Below are 19,050 nucleotides of genomic sequence, written 5' to 3'. Positions count from 1 at the left end.
TATGTCTGTTGCTGGTATTGGTTACTATGTCTGGTATTGAACCTCAGACTGGCCAAAGGATGAGAATTTCGGATATTGGTTCATATGGTTGTATTAGTTTTCGCTTGCTGCTGTAACAGATTACAACAAATTCAATGGCTTAAAACTACACAGTAATTTTATTAACTTATACTTTTGTAGGTCAGAAGTCTGACACAGGTCTCCCTGGGCCAAAATCAAGGTGTAGGCAGGGCTATGTTACTTTTTGGTGGCTCTAAGGACAAAATGTTTCCTTATTTACATTTTTATCTAGAAGAAATATTCTTTGGCTTGTGGTCCTCTCCTTTTGTCTTCAAAGCCAGCAAAGTTGCATCTCTGTGACCATTCTCCCTTAGTCATGTTACCCTCTGACTCTCAACCCATCTGGGAAAGTTCCCTGATTTAATGGCCCTTGTGATTACAGTAAGCCCACCTGGATAAGCCAGGATAATCTTTCCATCTGTAAAATCCCTTTTGCCATGTAAGGCAACAGATTCATGGGGTTCAGGGATTGGGGTGTGGTCTACTTTGGGGGCCATTATTATGCCTAGCACACATGGGTAGGGTCTACTATGCAATGTATTTTTCCCTGGACTTCCAGCATTTGGCAGGAGTTTTACATTTGTATTAAGCTATCAGTGAAAAATAAGTAACTTGATATTACCTAAAACTCTTCCATACTACAAAGCAATTTTCAAGAGTACAACCCATTTTGGGGGAGAGCAGTTTGTGTTGATCTGGATCTAATGGATTGTGCATCTAAGAATGGGAAAAGACTGAGACATTAGGGAATAGCAAAGAAACACAAATTTATTGCATACATGGTCTAGGCCTGATTGGACTGGTTTTACATTCAGGAGAGAAAGGCCTAAATCCCATAAATTTTGGCGCCTGAGATCCCAGTTTATACCTCATCTAACCTGTTTTGGGACAGTGCGTTTGCATTTTCATCACCTTCAGACTCCTCTTGCCCCCACAGTATGTCAGAACCAAAGTACCTGTGTTCCAGAGCCCTGTCCACCCAGGTCTGGGCCCAAGTCTTGGCTTTGCTGCTAACCAGCTGTGTGACTTTTGGGCATTGAATGTACTTCCTCGTCCTGATGTGAGGAAGTTGGGCTAAATAATTCTTAAGGTTTTTTAGCCCCAAATCCCTGTGATTCTGTGCCTCAAAACATAACAATGCTTATTTTTTAAAATAAACATAGTTGCTTATTAAAAAAAAAATTTTGTTGTTATTTGTTTACTTTTTTGAGACAGAGTCTCACTCTGTCTCCCAGGCTGGAGCATGCTGGTGCAATCTCGGCTCACTGCAAACTCCGCCTCCTGGGTTCAAGCGATTCTTCTGCCTCAGCCTCTTGAGTAGTTGGGGTTACAGATGCCCACCACCATGCCCGGCTAATTTTTGTATTTTTAGTAGAGACAGGGTTTCACCATGTTGGCCAGGCTCGTCTCAAACTCCTCACCCCAAACGATCCACTCACCTCAGACTTCCAAAGGCATGAGCCACCGTGCCCAACCAAAAAAAGTTCTTTTTTACTCTCAAGGATCTTGCCTGAGAGAACCAAGGCCTCTAACTATCACATATATGAGGTGCATATATATGTGTATGTATAACGTGAGCATATATATATATATTATATACATACACATATGTAAGGTTTTCATTCAAATATACAGGAAACTATATCTGTTACCTACATATAAGATCTTTCCTCTATCTTTTAACCTCTAAACTTTATGGAAACTTGTTTACATATATGTAAGCAACTTGAAAGCATTATAGATATTTAAAAACATTTGAATGGTTTATTTTTAAATAGTATATCAGACAGTTAACACATAGTTGAAATGTGCCTAATTATAAAACTAACATCTAACATAGTTCTTTTAGACTAATTCTTTCAGTGATGTGGACATACAGAATTGATTACGAATGTTCTTTCATGTGTATTTAATATATTTTTATTGCATTTGCAAATTTATTGTGTGCTCATTAAAATCAGTGTGGGGATAATTTCAATGCTTACTTTTATAATAGCTCTTTGTTTCTGTTCTTGCAAGTATTGGCGTTTGCTTATTTGTCTTCTTATTTAATTAGAGAATGAAAAATGTCCCCTTTGGTACAAGTGGGTGATTATAAAGATTCTCTGGTGTACAAGCTGAGGAAGTCTTTAGAAAAATGATCTATGTTTTCTGAAAAATTTGAAATTGAAGGGCAGAAAGATAAGCAAAACCATAATGACAGGTATTCTTCTGTTTACCAGGCAGCTGTGTGTGCAGGGTTGACATAGGATGCCATACCATCCCTTATTTGCTTTGTAATAATTGAATTACATATAAGTGCTGTACTTAAAGATGGCTTATTATCCATCAAATATAAGTAACCAACAGTGCTTTGAAGAGTCGTAGGCTGGGGGAGGTGGCTTACATCTGTAATCCCAGCACCAAAATCCCAGCCTCCTAAAGAATGCCAAGGTAGGAGGATCACTGGAGGCCAGGAGTTCAAGACCAACCCGGGCAACATAGCGAAACCCTATCTTTACAACAACAACAACAACAACAACAGAAATTAACCAGGCACGGTAACATGCACCTTTAATCCTAGCTACCATGCCCAGCACAAGTGGTTTTAATCAAGGAACTATATAAATTGGCCAGGTACAGTGGCTCATGCCTGTATCCCAGCACTTTGGGAGGCTGAGGCGGGTGGATTGCCTGAGGCAGGGAGTTCGAGACCAGCCTAGCCAACATGTAAAACCCTGTCTCTACTAAAAATATGAAAAATTAGCCAGGCATGGTGGTGCATGCCTGTAATCTCAGCTACTTGGGAGGCTGAGGCAGGAGAATCGCTTGAACGTGGGAAACTGAGGTTGCAGTGAGCCGAGATTAGGCCAGTGCACTCCAACCTGGGTGACAGAGTGAGACTCTGTCTCAAAAAAAAACAAACAAAACCCTCAACATTTATGTTCATCTTAGTAAATATTAATATTGGTTTTGTTCAGTTAAAATTAATATTTGTTTTGTTCAGTTAAAATTGATCACCCATGAAAATATTCTAAAATCATATTTCTGTTATTGAACATGTAAGGTAGCTAGCATGACTTACAGGTTTGTGTCACTGGCAAATTAAATATGCCCTAATGTACCGTCATTCAAATTATTGATGAAAATGCTACATATTCCAAAGGATGGACAGTCCCAGAGCTTGGGGGGCACATGACAGATCCATCCAGGCTGCTCCCCATTGACTTGTTTATTCCTTTCACCAGTGTCTTAGGGATCTTGGGCTGCTAGGACAAAATACCTGACTGGGGAGTATAAACAACAGAGATTTATTTCTCACAGTTCTGGACGCTGGAAAGTCCAAGCTCAAGGAGCTGGCAGAATCTGTTCTTGGTGAAGGTTCTCATCCTGGCTTGCCACCTTCTTACTGTGTGCTCCATGGCCTTTCCTTGGTGTGTGCATGTGGACAGAGAGGAAGAGAAAGGAATCTCTCTTGTGTCTTTTCTTACAAAGGCAGCAATCCCATCATGGGACCTCCACCCCATGACCTCATCCCCCGTGGTTCCACTCTCATACTAACCAAACCTAATTACCTTCCAAAGGTCCCACCTCCAAATACTCTCGCACTGGTTAGGGTTTCAATTTATGAATTGGGGGATGGGGGGAGAGGGAAGATACAAATAGTGCAAAATGCATTAAGTGCATACAACTTGCCCCAGGTATGGATATAGGCCTGTGATTCTCTGTTGAACAAGACAGTTTTTTTAGAGCTTATGGTCTAGTGGTTTTGGGTGGGTCGGTGCCTAGTCATGATAAATGTCATGAAGAAAATGAGCAGGGTAGAAATTTCAGGGTGAGAAAGTTGTGTTGGGTGCTGGTTGGGTTGAGGCTGTTGTGGGATAATCAGGGAAGCCTTCTGAGATGACATTAGAGCAGAGACCTGAATGATGATTAGGAATAAGCCTGTAAAGAATATTCTAAGCAGAAGGAAAAGTAAGAGAAGGATCCTGAGGCAGGGAAGAGCCTGGAGTGGTCAAGAAGCAACAACAAGGCCAGTGTAGCAGGAGTAGGAGGTAGGGATGGGAGAAGAATTGGAGAGGGACCCAGAGAGGTTAGCCGGGACCAGATGATAGAAAGCCTTGGGAGCCACAGGAAGGAGTTTGTATTTCAAGTGGGAGGGAAAGCCGTTCTGAGGTTAACAGGCAAGACTGTGGATAATAGGTGCTAGGGTGTTAATAGTGGCAATACAGATGGTGTTGATCTGGCTTGGGCTGGTAGCAGTAGAAATTGTCAGAAGTGGACTGACTGGGGGTTGTTCTGAAGTCAAAGCTGGCAGACTTGCTGATGCATTAAGTGGATGTGCAATGTGAAAGAATGGGAACGGAGGCATCATGGTGAAGCCCAGTCTTTTGGCCCAAGCAACGAGGTGAACAGTGGGCTATTTACCGACATTGGGGAAAACTGGTAGAGGATCAGGTTTTGATGGGGGTAGGTGGAAACCAAGAGGTCTGTTTTGGACACGTTGATTTGTGGATGCCTATTAGATATTCAACAGGAGATGTGAAGTAGGCCCTTGGTGCGCAGGGGAGAGGTTATAGCTGAGGTTAGATCTGGGAGACATCGTTGTGTAGATCCACAGTTCTTAGCGCTTTATATGAGAGTCACTAAGGAGCTTTTAAAAATCCATATGCTTCTGACCCAGCCCCAGAGATTTTTATTTAATTGGTTTGGGGTGGGGCTTTAGAAAACTTTAAAAGAAGAAGAAAAAATGACTCCCTAGTTGATCCTAATATGCAGTCAGGGTTGAGAATGGCTTGTGTAAATGGTTTTAAAAGAAGGAAATAGATGAGATCATCTTGGGAGTAAATTTAGTTAGAAAAGAGCAAATGTCAGAAGATGGAGCAATTGAGAAAGAAAAACACCCAAAGGAGATTGGGAAGGAGATTGATACTGGATTCCCCTTTTACTCAAAGTGTGGCTCCCTGGGCAGCATCAGTATCACCTGAGACTGTTAGAAATGCAGTCTCTCTTGCCCCACCCAGAGGTACTGAATCAGACTATGTATGCATTTAACAGGAACTCCAGGTGATTCGTGCCCTCATTAAAGCTTGAAAAGCACCAGTTTTGGCCTGGCACGATGGCTCACGCCAATAATCCCTGCACTTTGGGAGACTGAGGCGGGAGGATTGCTTGAGTCTTAAGAATTTGAGAGCAGCCTAGGCAACATAGAGAGACCCTACCCCTACAAAACATACAAAAATTAGCCAGGTGTGCTGGTACGTGCCTGTAGTCACAGCTTTCGAGGGGCTGAAGAGAGAGGATCACTTCAGCCCGGAGGTCGGGGCTGCAGTGAGCCATGATTGCGCCACTGCACTCTAGCCTGGGTGACAGAGTGAGACCCTGTCTCAAGAAAAGCATTGGTTTTTATTGTGTTATCAGGATGGGGCTGCTTCAGGTATGAATTCAGTCACCATATATATATATAACTCAGGAAATTACAATTGAAGAACTAGCATTAGCCGTATCCTTAAAGTCAGGTATTTGGTAGTGGTGGTGTGTGGGTAGGGTGATCTTATTTTTCTAAAAGACTTGGTGAGAAAGAGGGTAATAGCCATATTCTTTTAAACATTTAAAAATCTTGTCTCTGATTAATGAAGTTTTCATAACCAAGGTTCTAAGACATGGCCAACTTGCTACCCCTCCTCTTTAAAAGTAGCTTATTAAAAAAAACGGTAGCTTGTAAATGGTTAGATAGTGGTTTCCACATATTTCACAAGCTCAATAAGCTAACCCCTCTCAAATTAAGGGAAGGTATTTAGGCTTTTATTGTTTTCTCCAGAGCTAACATGTGTAACCCTCCAGACCCCAGGATCTACAGCGCCTCAGGATCACCAGCTCCTCAGACACAAACACTTAAGGTGAAATCATACTAATTGAATCACAAGGTCTTGCAGAAGCAGGGAGCATGATTGTAGTGACAATTTATATCTTGTTTTTCATTTCCTCAATCACTGGACTTACTGTGTTCTTTTGCTACTTTTTCTTTTTTTTAATCCCAGAAAAAACTTAGCACAGCAAGCTTGTATTTATTATAAGACATACAGTCTGAATAACAAGGGGGCACGGTGGGAGTTTTACTAATGTCGTATTAATATTTTGTTAAGGTGCCTGAGTCAATTATTTGGTGCAACTGAATATCTTAATCAGGAATGGTCAGGAGCAAGTAGGAGTGGGACTAGGTGGATGAGCAGGGACAATAGTAAGGGTCCATCTAGATTTGCTTCTTTTCTTTTAAAAGTTGATCTACTATGTGGTTGGCGAAGAAAAATACAGAAGGCTTCAATTGCATTTATAATGCTTTATTTCTCAAGTCAGTTTGTGGATACAGTGGATTATCTTTTTTATTATTACTCCTCTTTGTATATCTTAATTATTTAGTAAACAAGATACTCTATAGCAAGTGTATTAGAATTTCACACACTTTTTCTTACACATTTTAGTTTTAGAGTAATACCTGTTCATGATAGAAAATACATAACCTCACAGAAGATTCTAAAATAGAGAGCAAGAGTGTCCCTCTCTCTTCTCTCCTACCCTAGTCCTGCTTTCCAGGGGTAAGTGCTATTACTGTTTTCTATTCTTTAGTTCTACTGGTTACCATTACATCCCACCTTCTTCGCTTGCTTTGTTCTAGCCACGCTGGCAGCCAATTGGTGGGTCTTTCTCTCCCAGCCCAAATGTCAGTCAAATGTCAGTCTCCTCTGGCAACACCCTCACCCCTGCCAGCAAACAATACCTTAGCAACCATCTAGGCATCCCTCAATCTAATCAAGTTGACACCTAATGTGAACCATAATAGTTCACCCCTTGTCAACTTAGCCCCATACACATCTCCTTAAATCATACTTAATCTCCAAATAAAAACAATAAGGTCATAATTACACCTAACATAATACAACTATATTTTGTACAACTGAAAATGCCCTAATCCTTAACCTAAATGCTATTATATAAAGTTAATGACATTTAAATGCTGATATGAAGTCAATAAATCTCATGTTACATGATAAAGGAAGAAGAAAGGAAGTAAAACGAAGATATTTTCTGAGTACAGGTATATCCATGTACAGGCATATTCTTAAAATAAGGAGGAATTACTCATGATAGTACAGTCCTCCTTTCTGTAACTGGACACATGGTTTTAGCCGGTATTGATAACTGCCTTCTTCTACTACTCATTCTGTATTCCCTTTGCCTTCAGCAAGCAGCTGAGCTGGTCGTGGCTTTTTACCTGGTGGGGTGACCCAAGCCTTCAATAATGTGTTTTCAGCTCTTGCTTTCTTAGGCTCATACAGTATCAATTTCAGAGTGGAAAATTTAGAGTACTTCTACCTCCCACCTTCCTTTAAGCCTAACTCTTGGTTTTAGTTCAGTGTATTGTTATTTTGATATTGTCAGAGTTTATAACATTCTATTCTGTAGCTGTAATTAATTCCCCAAGTCCCATAAAAATAGCATTTGCAGTATTATGATTATATAAACATGATTCACTGCAGTGCGGATGGAGAAGAAGCAGATGTAACCTTTTCACCAGACCCTGCCCCACCTCTAGATCCAGTGGATCTTTTTAAAATTTCATTTTCTTCATCTCTTCTAGATCATATTGAGCCATCCACATTTCTTGTATCACATTTCATTTCTCTAGGAGTCTTCTGTGGTTTTTTGTGAGGGGAATATTGTAGGCTGGGAGATACTTCCTTGCATAATTGTTATAGTTTTCACTTGAAAGGCACAGGTAATAAAGTTTCTGAGATTTGGGGTGTTCAAAAATAATCAGTATTTTGTTCAGACACATATTTAACAGTTTAGCTGGCCAAGTTCTTCTAAATCATGCTCCCTTAGAAATGTAAAGCCTTTTTTCTGCTGTCTACTTTTCTCCTATATTACTATCAATAAGTCATATTCTACTTACATTCCAGTACCAGGTAAACTCCTCTGACCCAAATCTTTTAGAATTTTTCGCTTATCTTTGGAGTTTTGAATTGTAATGAGATGTGCCTGAATACGGTCTGTTTCCCCCTCATTAATCTGCTTAGCACTTAATGAGACTGTTCTGAGATCTTGGGTGTGTTAAAAGAGAAACAAATTAAACTCAACATAATTTAATTGAGCAAAGAACAATTCAGTTCCCCCAACCATAATAGGTTCAGAGCAACTCTGGTGCTGCTGTGTGGTCAGAGAGGATTCATGGACAGAAATCCTCTCTGATTCACAGAAAACAGAAGTGAGGTACAGAAACAACCTGATTGGTTACACCGTGGTGTTTGCATCATTTGAACCCAGTTTGAACAATTGGCTGCCTGCGATTGGCCAGAACTCTGATTCCTGCAAGAGTAGGTTACAGTTTGTTTACAAATCCGGTTAGGTTATACTTCACTATGTGTGGAGAAACCTTTAGGTCAAACTTAAATATAGGGAAGTAGCTTTAGCCTAAAATTAAGTTTAAAGACAAGTGTTTTTAGTTCAGGAAAATTTCCTTCAATTACTGTATTTCTTTTACAGTTCTCCTCCTTATTGTCACTTTCTTCTTTGTAACACTCACTTTAGATAAATATTAGATCTTTTTAGAGCTGTTTTCTGTATCTCTGAACCCTTGTGTCATTTTTCAGCTCTTCTTTTCCAGATGAGACACATGCTCTGATGGTAAAAGTTGTATTTCAGACAGATCAGACAGATTAGATCAGACAGGTGATGTGATGATAAAAGTTGTATTTCAGGAAGATGAATCTGGCAGATCTATATAGGATGGAATGAAGGAAGAAGCAGCAGAAAAGTAGTCATCTAATGAGCTGATTCTTTGCTGTGTGTTGCGCCCCCAGGATATGAAGATGAATGAGCTCCAGCCCTGCCCTCACATAGCTCACAGCCTGGTGAACATGTAAAATTAGTTGCTTTGCCTAAAAAAAATTTAGTTAAACAATTTTCAAAAAGCATATGTTTTAATATATTGGCAAGATGTTTAAAAATAGTAATTTAGTCTGTTGCCATGACCAAAAGTATTCCGATTATTAATTTTCTCATCTTAAATTTTTCGTTAGTAGGAATACAGCTAGCATGATCTGTTACCTTCTTATGCAGTATACACGAAATGCTTAACAAAAGTAGTCTCAGGTGCACGCATGGGCTCTTGCTTGATTTTCTTTGCTATTTATTTAATCACCTAGAAACAGAAAAAAATGTGTCATTTTAATATAAATGGTTCATTTTGGTTGAAAACACCTGTAATTCATATTCTACTATTTATTTATTTAGAACAAAATAACATTTGGGTCTGGGCTTGCTGCAACTGGCTTAGTAAACCATTTCCCTTTAAGTTGCTCTCATTTCTTATTTTTGGTGATCAGTATATTTGAATTGGAAGACTTTTTTTTTTTTAAGGAAGCCTCAATAAAACTGCCCATTAATCTATCTATTGATAAAATTGTTCATTGCAAATGGATATTACTTTTTCCAGTAGCATTTCTTGCACAGTCGAATAATGGAGAAATTAGAGCATAAAGGCAATTAGGATCTTCTAGTAACACTCATTTTAGTACCACAGAATATTTACAAAGTATTTTTAAAGCCTCATTTCCAATGGACCGAGCTATTCAGGAGGCTAAGACAGGAGGATTGCTTGAGCCCAGGAGGTCGAGGCTTCAGTGAGCCCTGATCACACCACGGCATTCCAGCCTGGTTGACAGAGTAAGACCCTGTCTCAAAAGAAAAAGTGAAAAATAACAGTAAATTTTGATTAAATAAAAAATTTTTAAGTGGTCCAAAGATCTTCCTTCCTTCTCTCACCTTTAAACAAAACCAGTTTTCCATGGATGTCTGAGTTTTTATTTTTTATTTTTTGTTAATTTTTTGAAACAGTGTCTTGCTGTGTTGCCCAGGCTGGAGTGCAGTGGTGCAGTCTCAGCTCACTGCAACCTCCGCCTCCCGGGTTCAAGTGATTGTCCTGCCTCAGCCTCCCAAGTAGCTGGGACTACAGGTATGCACCACCACACCTGGCTAACTTTTTAATTTTTAGTAGAGACAGGGTTTTGCCATGTTGGCCAGGCTGGTCTTGAACTCCTGACCTCATATGATCCGCCTGCCTCAGCCTCCCAAAGTGCTGGGATTACAGGTGTGAGCTGCTGCACCCGGTCTCTTGTTATTTTTTTAATGAAAAGACTTAATTATGTTTTAAAGACTTTGAGCCTACCCTATAGGGTTCACAGGATTGGTTCTATATCCTTGTAATAAGTTTATTTCAAAGTAAGAAGATATTTTCCTGAAGTAATTGTTTAATCCTTGCTATATAAACTTCACATTTAATTGGCTAGAAGAATGCTCCTTTGAAGAACAGTAACAGTAATACGCACATATTATGTATTACTCTCTACAGCAAAAATAAGAAGATAAAAGGCAGCTTGGTTTGACCACAGCTGAGCTTGTTTCTGCTTTTCCTAATGACATTGTAGAAGGTCATGACAGACTTTGGAGTATTGAAGCTGGCTTGATTTGATTTCTGTAGGCGAATTCATATTCTCATTTCATTTTCTTTCCAAATGTCTCCTCCCTGCTCACTCTCTCATACCTCATCACTATCATTATTATTGAGATTCCACCCCTAAGAAACAAAGGACAAAATCATCAAGAATAAACTTTTTCTCTCAGATGATTTGATTGCCAAAGAAATCATAGATTACTAGAGATCATCAGTCATAGTCTGTCCCTTTGCCTTTGGGCAGAACCAAACGTGAGACTGTTCATTTTTTCAAAGTCTCCAGTGAAAGATATCATAATCCACTGCAATATTTAACAACCCTCTCTGTCAGGAAATTCCTTTATCCAACTTAAATAATGCATGCATGAGTTTAAGCCTGTATTTTTTTATTCAGCGAGTTCCAATCAGACTTACTCTCTTTGTGTAAGACCTTTTCATGGTATTTGAAGACTTATTCTAGAATAATACTGCTGTACTAATACATCTCAGTTTCTACAGCTTTTCTGTCAATATTTTCCAACACTTTTATCATCTTTATCTCTCTCTACTGAATATGCCAAACTTCTCTGTTCCTTTTGTTTATGGGATTCAGAATGTATCCTGGACATCTAGTGAGAGACTGACTGGTGCTAATAAGGTCAGATTCTAGGAGTGACAGTACATTATGTACAATCATTTCTGTTCTGTAATTTCCTTTTGGAAAAGTAGACATCTTTATGTGCATTAATCTCCATACCTCTGAATTTCAGATTTCTTGTTTTTCTCATTTTGCCATTCTCTTGAAAGCCAGTGTGGCTTGTTACTCATTGTGATACTTTTGCTTTTGTTTTTGTTTTTAGAGGTGAGGTCTCACTCTGTTGCCCAGGCTGGACTGCAGTGACGCAATCATAGCTCATTGCAACCTGGAGTTCCTGGGCTCAAGTGATCCTTCTACCTTAGCCTCCTGAGTAGCTGGGACTATAGGCCTGTCCCACCATGCCCAGCTAATTTATTTTTAATTTTATTTAGAGACAGGGACTCACTATTTTGTCTAGGCTGATCTTGAACTCCCAGCCTCAAGATATCCTACCACCTTGGCCTTCCAGTGTTACCTTAATATCCTTTGGTATTGAGGTAAAATTTGTATGTGTGAATTACAGTTCTTAAGTGTACGATCTAGTAGGTTTTGATACCTTTCTACACCAGGATAACTAACACCTCCGTCAAGATACAGAATATATTTATAGTCTCAGAAATTTCCCTCACACCCTCTTTCACTCATTTGCCCACCTCCTATGGGCAACTACTGTGATTTTTACCACAAGAGATTCGTTTCACCTATTTTTGAATATTTTATAAATGTAATCATATAGTATTTTTTTTTACTCACATGTGTCAGTAATTCATTTTTTGAAATAGTTAAACAGGATTCCATTTATTCCCATGTTGATGGACATCTGGATTGTTTTCAGTGTTTGGTATTATAAATAGTGCTGTGATGTGCATTTTTGTACAAATCTGGGTGTGGATGTATGTTTTCGTTTATCTTGGGTTAATACCTAAGAGAGGTAGATTGAAGAGTAAATGTACATATAACTTTATAAGAATTTTTCAATCAGTATTAGACCCCCACTAGCAATCTATGTAAATTCTAGTTGCTCCACATTTTTTAGAAAATTTTCTGTTGTCAGTCTTTAAATTTTAATCATTCTAATGAACGCATTATAATATATCATTTTGGTTTTATTTTGCAGTTGCCTGATGGTGTTGAGTGCCCTTCCATGGCTATACAAACATCTTCTTTTCAAGATGTGTATTCACATCTTTTGCTTGTTTTTATTTTTTAATGTTATCAGTTACTTAATTAGGTTCTTAAGAAATTTAGAGCACCACTTTGTGAGGTTAAATTTTATTTGTCAGGGCAAACACAGATTATAGGTAGCCCTGGAGCTGAGGAATGGCTTTGATTTTTGTTAAAATTTGAGTCCACAGCTTTCTGATCACCCTTGCACTGGTCATTTCTCTTTTTCTGTGTCGAAGATATCACCTTCTTGATATCTGGGCTTCTGCAGCTGCCTCTTCTTGAAGTAAGCAACAGTAAGATGTTTTGAGATTTTTACATTGCTGATACCAATTTTGGTTGAGGTGGCAATGACAAATTTCTGGTGTGTTCTTCTAGAGGAACTCAATTGAGGACCAGAGGTCCAGTCACAAGTAACAAGCCGGTAGCCAGCTGCTTCGGGAAAACCATTCTCTTGCCTCTGTGACACCTAGAGAGGATGATCAGAATGGTCCCTGGGGTGATGCTGGCTCGCAGTTTGTCACATGCTGACTGAAGGTTTTTGTTGTGGCTCAGCAGCTTTTGAGACACATCTTCAGTAGGATAATATCTAGGCATTTTGTGAAGTTTAACCACCTAGGTTACCACCATTCTTCTCACCACCAACTGGTTTTGTAACAGTTGCAAGAACTTTCTCCTTCTTTTTCTTTTCAACCTTGGATTTATTGGCTGAGTACTTCCTCTTGTACATGGCACTTCTGGAATATATAGCAGATGAGGAATATCTGCCAATTCCTCTAATAAGGATAGGATTTTGGCCACAGTGGAGCTTCTCCTTCTTGGGGCTTTTAGCCTTGAAATTACCCGTTTTCACCTTACCACCAGCATCAGCCTTCGTGGCTTCGGGTTCCTTCTCTTTAGTATCCAGCTTCTCAATTTTTTCACCGCCATCTGGCAAGATGGGAAAGAACTTTTGCCTGTTTTTAAATCAAATTGTTGGTTAGTAGGAGTCATTTTAATTCTGGATTTGAGTCCTTTATTATATATATATATATTTCCCAATCTGTGGTTTACATTTTTATTTTCTTCATGTCTTTTGTTGTTGAACCTAATTTTTCAATTTCGATACAGTCAAATTTGTCAGCTTATGGTTAATTTAGGCTTTTTTTCCCTCCCTACACATCACTAAGGTAATTTCTTGTTTCCCCTATAAAACTTACAGTTTTAGCTTTTACATTTGAGTCTGGGATTCATCTTAAATTAATTTTTGTATATAGTGTGAGGTAGGGGCTCAAGATTCATCCCCATCTATTCCCCATGGGCTTCTAATTGTTCTGAAATCATCTTTTGAAAAGACTTTATTTTTCTCAGTTGAATTGCCTTGACGCTTTTGTCTAGTTGTTTATATGTGTGTAGGTCTATTTCAATATTGCTTTAATTCTGAAACTATGAACTATCTTTTACATTTAACCTTATGTTTAAATTATATGAGCATCCTCTCTCCAAGGTATTAATGTAAACACTGGACAAAACTAAAAATAGGCAATTGAATTTCACTGAGGCCTTACCTGACTCCCCCCCGCCCCCCTGCTTTTTTTCTCTGAGACAGAGTCTTGCTCTGTCACCTAGGCTGGAGTGCAGTGGCACAATATTGGACTACAGGCACGTGCCACCATACCTTGCTAGTTTTTTGTTTTTTTAGTTTTTTAAGAGATGGGGTTTCACCAGATCACCCAGACTAGTTGTGAACCCCTGGCTTCAATTGATCTGCCTGCCTTAGCCTCCCAAAGTGCTGGGTTTGCAGGCATGAGCCACTGCATGTGGCTGTTACCCAACCTCTTTAATACTAAAACATGTTCTCAACACACCCCTCTCGACCTTTGTGTTTCTGAATCTCCCTACTTTCCTGGATTTCTGTAGGATTAGATAAGATGCAAGCAGAATTCCTGGTACATGATCATTCCTCCCTATTTAGCTCTACACCCCAGGGTCAGGTTGGAGGCCTAGGGCAGGGCAGTGGCAAGAGAAGGGCAGATTCTTTGCCGGGAATCTGTTTTTCAAATAGGTAGAAACTTGACCTTTTCCCAGGAAATAGTCCCCATCCTGTGATGAGTCTTCAAGATGGTAACTCAAGTTACTGCAGACAATCTTCCCAGTAAATATTCCTGCTCTCTGCAAAATACTATTGTAATTATTAAACATGTGATGAAACAGAAAACTAATATTCAGGGCAATGAGTGACACAAACTTCTTGCATTTTACTTGAGTGACTGCATTCTCAATAGCTATCTTCACTTGGAGAAATTCATAAAATTTGTTTTCTTTAATGATTTATCTGTGAGTTGGGTACTAAGGCCATCCAAGAGAAATGCCATATCAACTGCATGACTGTTTCCTCCTAACCACCAAATGAGTTTATAAGGAAAATATTTATTTGCTGTAGTTTGCTGCATAATTTGTTTCACATTTTTCAAATGCCAGCCATTTGCTTAGTATAAGACACTCAACTGCCCATTTCCAGAACGGACTATGTTTTAGTTCTAGTGTCTAGAACACAGTGAAGTTGATACCAATTTGCAGTGCCTGCTCATGTTTCCCCAGGTTTTTCTGTAGCACCTTAGCATGCCCCAGGTTTCCCAGCAGCCTAGGAAATGGTAATAAAAATGTCTCCTTCAGTATTTCTGTACCTCCCATGTCTCAGAATCAAGTGCCCACCACCTGCTGTGTACTTGGGAGGACAGTTTCAAAAAGATGGATTAGCAATCTACCATTCATGAGGAGTTCCCAGAGACACATAAATACGTGTTTGTATATATTTTGCAATTTGTGTAAAACTGTTGAGCCTGTCAGTAGAATCATCTTTTTAGTTGCTTTTCCTTTAGATGTGTTCTTTTTCCACTTAACCTATCCACACCTTACCACTCAGTCCACTAGAGATAACTTTTGTTCTTTCATTAATTTATTCAGCAAGAAGTTTTTCACAGACACTGAGGTAGGTACTCATGATACAAAGATGCATAACACATAGTCCCAGGTCTCCAGGAGGTTACAGTCTAGCAGGAAGAAATAGGTTATAAACTGAGTAAGATAAGGGCCATGATAACAGTATTCATAAGGCACTCTAGGTGTACATAAAAAGAGCAGCACCTTCTCTAGACTTGGGTAGAGGAAGGTTGGGAGAAGCTTCCCCAAGGAGGCAATGCCTGGGCTGGGTCCTGATGGACAAGTAGTGGCTGTCACATCCGGGAAATAGAGACTGTCCTATTGACCCACACAGGAATCAGATCATTGATCTTGGCCTTATTTACACCTGATTCCAAACAACAAAAGCAGTCATCCTAGACAGACATAAAAATCCAAGTGAAAGAAATGCTGCATAATTATCAGGCACATGATACATATACAAAGTGGGGAGGTGGAGGGAGAAATGGACTGTTCTCGATGAATTTTGGTGGAGGAGAGATGGCATGTATGAAGTTGGAGGTGATGACAGCAGACTGGTTTGCTTGCTGAGGGTGGAAAATATGAGGTGGAACAGACAATCCAAATGGAGGGCCATAAAACTCATGATTTAGACCATTAATGTGATTTAAGAGGTAATTGGGAACTGTCTCCAGATTGTAAAGACATAGGTGATGTGGACAAAACCGTGTTTCAGGAATTATCCTTGTTACTGTGGTTATAGTTTGCTGGTTTTCGTCCAACCTCTCTAGTTTCCTATATCTCTCTTTTTTCTGCCTCCTAAATATAGGTATTTACTAAGCAATGCCCCTTAGCCCACTTTTCCTGCAACATTGCCTTTTAAACATGCCCCTGAGTGCCCCCTCAGGTTCTCCTGTACTTGTAGGAGAGGAAAATCCAGGAGGTGGGACAAATGTATTTCAGTTTGTTTTCTGTATTTTAGTTTCTAGAAAAAAACATTTAATGAAGAGTCTAATAGCATTTTTTCGTTTTGAAATTTGGAAAACTGTTGTTCATTTTTTTTTTTCTGGGTGTTTGAATATACTCTTGACTTCAGCTAAATTCATTATGCAAATGATTAATGATGAGAGTACAGCCCAGGGAAATTGGTAAGAAAGCTACTTTATCTACTTTCCTTTATCTCTAGTTTTTTTTTTTTTCTCTCCCTCTACCTTGCCCCTGAAACCATTAATGCCCCCCGCAAAACAGCAAGGCTGCTGGAGACTATAATTGACTGATTGCTGTTTGGTCAAGAGCTGGGTTAGACACTCCATTAGCGATGGTGGATTGGATTGCAGGAGCTGGGTAAGGAGAAGATGGAGGGTGTGGAGCCCACAGATGAGCGTGAGCAGGGCAGCAGACAGCACAGAGTGTGTGCTGAGGAGCCACCAAGCGCTAAAAAAGCCCAAAGGCTGGCCTTGGTCAGCCCACATTCTTGAGCTGGTATGGAACTTGAACCAGGTCTGGAATAAGGAGGGAGGCTGGCTGGCTGCAGAGTCTACTTCTGGAGAAAGCTGGAGAAAATGAGCATGCAAGAAAAGGGGACACTGGAATAGTAGAATAAGGGCAAAAAGAAGACATGTGAATGAAGAAACACGTTTTGTCTTAATTTCTGTTTATTTGCAGCTGCCATCCGTAAAGTGCTGGTAGATTTGATTAAAGTTAGTATGATTAGAAAATTTTATGTAGTGAATTTGGGGTAGGTGGGAGGTAGAAGATTAAGAAAATGATTGTCAGATAAAAATTCCCCAGCACAGTGCTTTCCAGAAATAAATGTTAAAGGAAAGAACAAATGAAAGATGGACTATTGTGGAATTATGGGATTCTCAGTCCCTTCTGATGTCACTTTGGAAAAATAAAACTTTTAATATTCGTCTTGGCTGTCATTGAAGTTGAAACATTAGTAGTGATGGCCAAATCATATTTGAGTGATTATCTGATGTAGATATCTTGAGAACAATACTTAGGAGTTATTAACTGTTAAAGAATCAATATTTTCATGAAATGCTGTTATTATATCTTGACAGATATTTTACTTTGTAGGGAAAAGCCAACATGTTTTTCGTTATACAAAAGACATTCTATTTTTTTTTACTTTTTTTTCTGAGACGGAGTCTCACTCTGTTGCCCAGGCTGGAGTGCAGTGGCGCCATCTTGGCTCACTGCAACCTCTGCCTACTGCCTCAGCCTCCCAAGTAGTTGGGACTGTAGGTGCACCACCACCGTGCTAATTTTTGTACTTTTTATAGAGTTGAGTTTTGCCATGTCATCCAGGCTGGTCTTGAACTCCCTAGACTCAAGTGATCCGCCTGTCTCAGCCTCCCAAAGTGCTGGGATTACAGGTGTGAGCTACCGTGCCTGGCCCAAAAGACATTTTAAAAAAATTGTTTCTTCCACCCATTTTTCTACTTCTTACTCTGTGTGGTACTTTCTATTACTATGATTTCTTTGTGCCTCAGTTCTTTCTGGAAAGTTTCTGAAAGTCAAGTTAAAATCAGCCAGCATTGATGCCAATTTAGATATAACTGAGTTATTAAACTATACACATTTTATAGCTGTTGCCACTACAAGAGTGTCTTCTAGATTTTCTTTTTAGGAGGTCATTGAATCTTTTTTACTTTATGGAGCAGTAAGAAATGCATGAAGGAATTTGAATTTAGAGAGGCTGTCTTGCACGTACATCTAGGCATTGGCATTTAGAGTCTATAAAATAAATTGGCAGTGAATGTTTTATTTACCTGTTAGAATCTCAGCTAGTTCATCAAGTAGCATTTTGCCAGATGTATTGGAATACAGCTGATGGTATGGAAATGGAAGTCTAAAGCATTTAATCAAAAATATTTATAGGCAGATCACATGAGGATTTTAATATCTTAAAAGACAACCTGTATGTATGATTTGGAAACAAAAATTATTTGAAATGTAAAGCTGGCCCACTATCATACTTATTTTTTTAAATGAACAATATAGTAGATGTTTATCAAAATGTGTTTAGATGCAGAATTACTGTAACAGTTTGCCTGTCTAAATTGCCAAGCTTTTTGATAAAGCTGGCAGTGTGAATGATAGCCGCAAACCCAAGGTTAGACTGCAGAGTCGGTTTCTCTTTGGCTTTCTCTCCTTTTAAGCGTCCCTTTCATGTGTAGCCAAGTGAAAGTCTCCAAGTGAAATGTAAGCTCTGTGGATCCTTGGGGGCCTTGGCCTGATGAGAGGATACAGAAGAAAAGCAGCAGTTTGGAAAGCCTGCAGAAGGCTTGGAGGGCAGAGGGCCCAGTGATGACATGACTCTCAGACCTTTCGAAGGAGATGAATGAGAGGGCAGTGCCTCCATGGGCTCCAGACATATTTTATCCACAGAGTAGTCCTAGGCTATCAAACCAATTGTTTTGGCTTTATCTTTCAGATGTTGCAAAAGGAAAATGTGTTCTTTTATTGCTTTTCCAAGTCGTTTAACCGTTTATCCTTAATCATCTGCAGTCTGTGTGGGAATAAGTCTTTCAAAGATCACTGAACTTTGCTTGATTTAAAATCAGAGTAGAATTCATTTTATTTAATGTGGGAAGCCTTCTTTTTAGAAACTTGACCCAAACTGGCTTTCTAGCCTCGTAGAATTTAATTGAAAAAGAATACCATAGAAAAACACAGCCAGATGCACAAATGTTTGTTCATGGGTTAGATTGTCATAAGCTTTATGATTCTTTGTGGTTACTGATCATTGAAACAATTTTAGCAGTCAAGACTTAGCAAGTTGGGATGAATTAATGAATTTTCAGTTGCA

At 39.3% G+C, this 19,050-nt stretch overlaps 1 protein-coding gene and 1 pseudogene across 2 annotated transcripts in view; one reads left to right on the top strand and one right to left on the bottom strand.

Annotated features, from left to right (window-relative positions):
* SH3RF1 (SH3 domain containing ring finger 1) overlaps positions 1-19,050 on the top strand; it is a 176,980-nt gene that overhangs the window by 91,509 nt on the left and 66,421 nt on the right. The window lies entirely within an intron of this gene.
* Positions 12,413-18,616, bottom strand: LOC130541484 (large ribosomal subunit protein eL6-like; annotated as a pseudogene).

The sequence above is a fragment of the Pan paniscus genome, chromosome 3 (assembly GCF_029289425.2).
Source record: "Pan paniscus chromosome 3, NHGRI_mPanPan1-v2.0_pri, whole genome shotgun sequence".
NCBI classification, from domain to species: Eukaryota; Metazoa; Chordata; class Mammalia; order Primates; family Hominidae; genus Pan; species Pan paniscus.
The sequence above is the reverse complement of the archived record's forward strand: the minus strand, read 5'-3'. Positions and strand labels throughout refer to the sequence as shown.